The sequence below is a fragment of the Trichosurus vulpecula genome, chromosome 1, assembly GCF_011100635.1.
Source record: "Trichosurus vulpecula isolate mTriVul1 chromosome 1, mTriVul1.pri, whole genome shotgun sequence".
Taxonomy (NCBI): domain Eukaryota; kingdom Metazoa; phylum Chordata; class Mammalia; order Diprotodontia; family Phalangeridae; genus Trichosurus; species Trichosurus vulpecula.
Genome location: NC_050573.1, coordinates 75,085,251 through 75,092,298, shown reverse-complemented (window position 1 = coordinate 75,092,298; position 7,048 = coordinate 75,085,251). Strand labels below are relative to the sequence as shown.

The 7,048-nt window shown below is 41.0% G+C and overlaps 1 pseudogene; it reads right to left on the bottom strand.

The window, feature by feature from the left end:
* Window positions 1–6,110: 6,110 nt before the first annotated feature.
* On the bottom strand, window positions 6,111–6,551 carry LOC118833425 (annotated as a pseudogene).
* Window positions 6,552–7,048: the final 497 nt, after the last annotated feature.

Genomic DNA, 7,048 nt, shown 5'->3' with positions numbered 1-7,048 from the left:
TAACAGCCACTCTTTGAGTCTAGCCATCCAATCATTTCTGAATCCACCTAAATGTATTATCCTCTAATAAGAAGCGTCAAACACATGAGCTGCACTGTGTCCTGTAACACTTCCAAGTATGACCTGGCATTGTTAAGTGACCCCATTTCTTTGGAGTTTGACACCCCTGGTTTAACCCATACCTCTAAATCTTCATGAGAATAATATGAGATATTTGTTCAAAAGCTTTGCTAAAATAAGGGCAAACTATCCCTGTTGAGTTTTTGCTGTAATTTCTACTCAGTTGCTCTATGTTATTATCTGTTGGGTCATAACTACTGGTAAGCTTTTCCCTTATAAGACAGGGTTAAACTCTTTTAATCCAATAGCCCTAGAGCATATCACAGGGAGTATGCAGCTATATCTGACCTGGAATCCAGCAAAAGCAAGCAGAAGCCCTCAGATAAGTATTAGCTCTGTTCTCAAATCTCTGGCTCCGGCCATCTATGACTTACAGTAAGAAGATTCCATCTAATCCACCCTCAGTGTTCTATCCACTGCACCACCTAGCTGCCTTATTCATTCCTGTCAAATCCCCAGTAGTCGGTCTGTGTCCCTTTGGCCCATTCCAGCAACTCTACTCAACAAAACTACAAAGGAGCTGTATGGAGAGAAGGCGACCTCAGCTCTCAGCCCTAAAAATGTTCCCAGTTGCCAAACAAATCAACAAGAGGATAAGAATAAGGCCTCATCTTTAAATCACTTGTTCCAAATTCCTGCCTTTATCGTGCATACCTACAAAAAAACCCAAAATTTCCAGTCTCTATTTGGCATTCCTCCATTTGACATATCTCACTAGTCTCCCAATACTTTTCAATATAAAATCAAACAATGTTCTATCTTTCTGTTCCTAATGCTTTCCTTCTTCTCTTCAGCAAGGCAATGTGACATAGTAGAAAGATCACTGGATGTGTCAGAGGATCTGGGTTTAAATCCCAGAACCACCAATATTTCTTAGTTATATAACCTTCAGCAAGTTATTTCACCTGTCTGAGCATCAATTCATAATCTGTAAAATAAAGGAATTTGACTCCATGACATCAGAAGTCCCTTCTAATTCTAAACTGACGACCTTGTCTATGACCTTCTCACATCCTATCATGCTGACTCTAATAATAATCTCAAATGGATAGTGCCCCCCACCCAAGGTCTCCCATGGAAACATCAGAGTCTAGCTCTTGCCTCTTAAAGGGCCTTCAGCTCTCCTGGAAGTAGTTAGGCTAACAAAGATATTAAATAGATAACAAGTTTATTTAAGGCAATAATGGAACCCCCCACCCTGCCCAAAAAAAAAGAGTTTCCTTATTTGTAAAATTAGGAGGTTGAACTGGATGACCTCTAAGTCTTATGACTTGCTTCCAAGTCCACACTGAAATAATAAGGAAAGCCACCCTCAGTGGCCTCTGTTTCTCTCCTCAGAAGTTCAATTCATATTTGCCACAACTTCTGCGCACCAGTTAGTGAAGTCTCTGAACCTAGAGTGGAATGATAGTCCAGGAAAAAAATGCCAAGTCAGCCCCTCTGGTGTAAGTACATATAGCATCTCTCCTCTGCCTCTGACATGGCTTTGTCGGGTGAGAGCCTTTTTCTTGACTCTGGGATGCCAGTCTCTCTTATTGGCACTTTCGGACTCCAGTTCCTTCACTTGGGCTAGGCCATTTCCGGTTGTCCTGATCTGTAGCTGGACACCAGATCCAGATGGCTCTGGAGGAGAAAGTGAGGCTGGTGACTTTGGAGACTGGAGACTTCCCTCACTTAAATCCAATTCAATTGCAAGTCATGGCATCACCTTTCTGATGTCGTGGTCCTCTTAGAGAATGAAGGACAAACCACAACTTCACATACAGTTCCCTCACTCTAAATAATGCCCAACCCTACTGTCACATGATCAATCAACTCAGAAATTTCTATTTCACATTTTTTTGTAGCTGTACCTTTTGAATACCCCCTATACATGGGGCCTCAAACACACCAGCTATTTGTTGTTTGTCCTTCATTCTCGAGGACCATGACATCAGGGATGTATGAGTCGGAAAAATCAAATAATTGGAGAGACATCTTTAGGAGAAGCAAAGTGAATTGATTTTATAAACCTCTCGAGATTTGGGCATCACCTCCACTAGGAAACTGGTGGAGGGAGGCAAAGTACAAAGGAAATGCAGCACTAGATATACTCTTAATGCAAAGATTCCCACCTACCTCTATCCCTTCTCACCATTGGCTGGGAGGCTGGCTTACAATCTAGGTGCAAAAATAACGAGCCAATCCATACATACTTTCTTTATTTAGCTATTAACGCTGCGATGATATGGCTAAAGAGAAGGAATGAGGAAGGAGAGGGGCCCTTCCTGGAGCAGAGAACAAACAGCTCACAGGTAGTCCATTATCTCCCTATTTGGTAAAATTCTTGTGCTAGCACCGAGAGAGGGGGAAGAGAAGGGCACCTATAGCTTCAGGCCCTGACTTTCCAGAAGTTAGCTAAGTCACTGCAAGGTTAAATTCCAAGCCCCTCCTACTCCCTCAGACATTCCCCATTCCAGAAATATGAGAAGAGAGTAGCCCCTACATGCATACCCTGTGAAGTGTTCACAAATTATCCTTCTCACTCAATGAGGAGATGCCATGACATACAAGTGGATTTAAGTGAGGGAGGGCTGTGCAAAGTCACCAGCCTCACTTTCTCCTATGAAGCCATCTAGGACCAGTGGCCAGATATAGATCAGGATGACTGGAAATCTTTAACAGGCCTCAGTTTGAGTGAGGCAACACCCAATCAGTGAATAAGAGTAGATAAGAAAAGGGGCTGAGAAAGACTTCTTTTACCTAGCTTAAAAAAAAAAACAATCTGGGAGGGGAACACCCTCAGGGTTTCTAGCCAAAATAGAAACAATTGCTATTTGCGTTCACTCTGAGCCAATCAGGGCCCAAACAATGACCAAGTGGGGCTTGGCCTGGAACCTGTTGTTGGCAGATCAAGGAGAGCCAGAGAGATTTGGATTTAAGATCCTTGAGAAAGAAACCTAGCCCACAAACCCCAAGATGTCTTTCAAGGTTTCAACGATCAGCTCTTTACAATTTACCTGAAACTACTACCAAATGTTCTGGGTCCCAATGAACAATTAAAAAGGTAAAAAGGAAGAAAGTTAAAATCACTGAGTAGGTATCATATGATAGTGATCAAGGAACCCTATTCAATAACTCTCTATTATAAGATTGATAAGTGGACTCCAATCTTGGCACCAACTCTACTTTCCATAGATAAAATCTAGAAGTCAAAGGTAAAACAAACAGAATCCAGAGGAGCACATGTACACTTTAAGTATCTGTTGAATTCAGCAAACCCTAAAGCTGAGAGGGTGGGAGGACAGAGATGGGGTGAGGGGGACTATAAAAAGTGCAGGGGCATAGGGATGGCAAACACACTTATTTCTAGTTTAGGATAGAGTTTTTCATAGCACATGGTGACATACTAAGTCAAATGTGGGAACCATTAGCATTCCTCCCTGGTAAGTGACTAATGCAGGATAAATACAGAATGTTTATTCATACAAGAAGAAAAAATTTTTAAAAAAACCTGGACTGTTCTTAATAAAGTATGTCCTTAGCCAAAGGTCACTCAGAATGACAAGACGAAATATTTCTTTAGCATGGTATCTGGACCAATTTTAAAAGTCATATCCTGCGATCTAGGGGAATTCCAGAGTTAAGGACTTGTGGATCTTAAGCTGCATTTCTTTCTTTCTCAACACATAAGATGGGAAAAGGGCAAAGTTTCTTCCCATAATGAAGTAGCCTAATATAAATGAGTCCTGTTAGTGAGACGCCTGAGATGCAGCTTTGTTATAATCACTGGATCACATGGAGAGAACGTGGGAGTATGGAGGGGAAACAGCATGACATAAAAAAAACAAATGCTTTTTTGATTTGGGTAACAGCCTCCTCAGCGTGTATAATAAAAAGTGGGTTGAAAAAGGAAAGGGAATAAAAGAATGACTGTCTTCCTCTTCTGCGTATCCGCCTGACACAGTATCTTATACGTAGTAGGTACTAAATAAAATATTTACAGAAAGAATGCAATCCAATACAAGATTATGCGCCTATGCTAGATAATAACAAAGATGATGGTGATAGCATTTGTATGGCACTTTACAATTTGCAAAGCGCCAAGTACTATTTCATGTTTATTTTCATGGCAACCCTGGGAGACAGGTGTTATTCTTATCAATGTTTTTATAGATGGGGAAACCGAGGCAGGTTGCAGTTAAGTGACTTGCCCAGGGTCATGTAGCTATTAAGTCTCAGGTCACCACCTGGGCACTGTGGGGATATAATGAAATATTCTCTACTAGGGCAGTAGGGGGTACAGCAGAGAGAGCACGCTGGACTTGAAATCAGGAAGATCTGAGGTCAAGACCTCTCTTACTCTCTTGCAAGACTTACCCTGGTCAAGTCACTTAACTGCAACATGCCTCAGTTTCCTCATTTGTAAAAATGGCAATAGCATCTGTCTCCCAGCATTATCATGAGGATCAAATACGATAATACTTGTGCTTAGCCCAGTGCCTGGTGCACAGTAGGTGCTATATAGTGTTAGTATTATTATTATTATTATTAATATGCTCTGATTACCATCACACTGCAAAAACAAGAAATACACAAGGGCCTTTACATGTAGTAGGCATTCATTTCAACTCAGTTCAACAAAGCTTTACTCATGTTTTATTCATTTCTTGTTAAATGTTTTGTTTGGTGAATGGTGAAAAGTTTAATAATAATAATAAAAGATGGCACAGCGGCCAATGCAGTAATGAGTTCTAATGAGCTCTAACTGAGCACTGGGACAGTCAAAGACTCATGAAAGAATCTGCGATTTGAAGGATGGGTATTGGAAGGAAAGAGGCAAGGCAGAACATGGCAGATGGGGAAAATGACATAAACAAAGTCAATCAGGTACCAATGATCTCGCTCTAAATCTGTAATCATACTTATTATCAGGGTATTTTCAGAGGAAAGTATATGGACGCAGAGTCACAACTGGAGAGAGGCAATTAGGGCTCTGCCCCAGAGCACCAACATGGTGGAGACATAGAGACAATACTTTCCTCCCTGAAGCAGGCTTATGACCTACCAGCCCCTCCCTGAAAAGTATAACCACTCTTGCTTAGCTCCAGGCCTCCACAGAAAGGGTCCCATCCTATCGCACCCCTCTACCATCAAGACCACAAGCTCCTATGAGTTCACACATGGTTAATGTAAGTGAAGATAGCCAAACAGAATGTGATGCCTAGCCCGACTTACACTTCACCTTTTCTGGACCAAATCTACCCTATTCTCTCTTCCTGTGACCACTTCCCCAGAAGCTGGTCCCAGAGTCTCCAGACCTGGGGCCAATTCTGGAGTTCATAGGGACTCTTGTTTTGGAGGCCTCTTCCCCAGCTCCACCCTTTCCTGGCTGAATTTGCCTTCAGCACCAAATTCCTAGCAATGGCTCTAAAGAGACTAGTCTGGATAAAGCCAAAGATTTCTATTGGGAAATAGTGAGAGATAAAATTGGAAAGGTAGTTTGAGGAATGCTGGAACAAATTGTGGTACATTAATGTAATGGAATATTGTTGTAATGAGGAAATGAACATGGGCTATTCAAAGAGACATGGAAAGGCTTATGTGCACTGCTGCAGAGTAAAACAAGCAGATGAACCAAACCTCCCAGCCCTTAGCAGAGAGGTGATTAACTAAAGACAAAAAAGGAAGCATGGCTGGTTTGTTTTTCTTGACTGTGCATATGTGTTACAAGAGACGCCTTCTTTTTGGAAGGGGACAGGTTAGGAAGTAGTGATAAGAAAGAGGGGAAAAGAGCATCAAGAAAACATTTTTTAAACGCACCCAAGGGAAAAAAGAAGGGAGCACAAATGAATGGGGAATTTTGTTGCTACTTTGTTAAATTTTTTAAATATTTCTTTTTTCTTAAAATGATATATACAAGTTCATAGTTTTTCAATCCTCTTTTTCGGGTCACCGTTTTTTTTTTTACATGAAAACTTTTTTACTATGACAAAAACATCATACCATTTTTATGATCTTGGTCTTTCCTTCTTGCCTTTGTACAAGGCCAGAAGAGAAACATTTGCAACTTTCACAACCTTGAATCAGACTCCAGGAATATCACCAACAGCATGACCTTTTCGACCAAATCCAGCAACCAAAACTTCATCATTTTCCTCAATAAAGTTCAAGCAGCCATCATTGGGAACAAAGGCAGTGATTTTTTTGCCATTCTTAATCAGCTGGACTCTGACACACTTCCTGATGGCAGAGTTGGGCTGTTTGGCTTCCACACCAACTTTTTCCAAGACAATCCCTTTGGCATGAGATGCTCCTCCAAACGGGTTGGCCTTCAAGGCAGTGCCCAAATGAGCTTTCTTGTATTGTTTGTCATGCCACTTTTGGTCTCTCCTGTGGCTTCAGAGCTTTCGAGCAGTACGAAGACCACGGCACTTACCCATGCTGCCGCCGTCCCGGCCGAGTGAAAAGAGACTCATCGTTGTTTTTGTACATGGAAATGTCTATGTTTGTTGATGATTTAAGTTCATTGTCAAAAAGAAAATTTAATTTTGTTAAAGGTAGTTTGAAACCAGATTCCTGAGAGTCTTAAATGCCAAACCAAGAAGTTGGATTTTACCTTAAAATTCCAAATCAAAAGCATTCTAAAACTCTATTATTGTTTTAATGTCAATTTGAACAGCTTAGAAGTCAGGTTGTGTAGATTTTTTTAGCAAAAGCAAAAAAAAGGAATTCTACTTTTGTTCCACACTGTTGATATTTTCAAGGATATATCTCCATGGTCTGAATTTAAATTTTGACTGTCAAAAATGTCACCAGAGCGACCCTCTTACAAACCCTTCTGAAAAGATCCTCGGATTGTTTAACACTCCCAACATTTACACAAGAACACTTCATCAGGTTGTCTCTTTGCTGGTGAGCAGCCCTCTCTATCTTTGACCCATACACT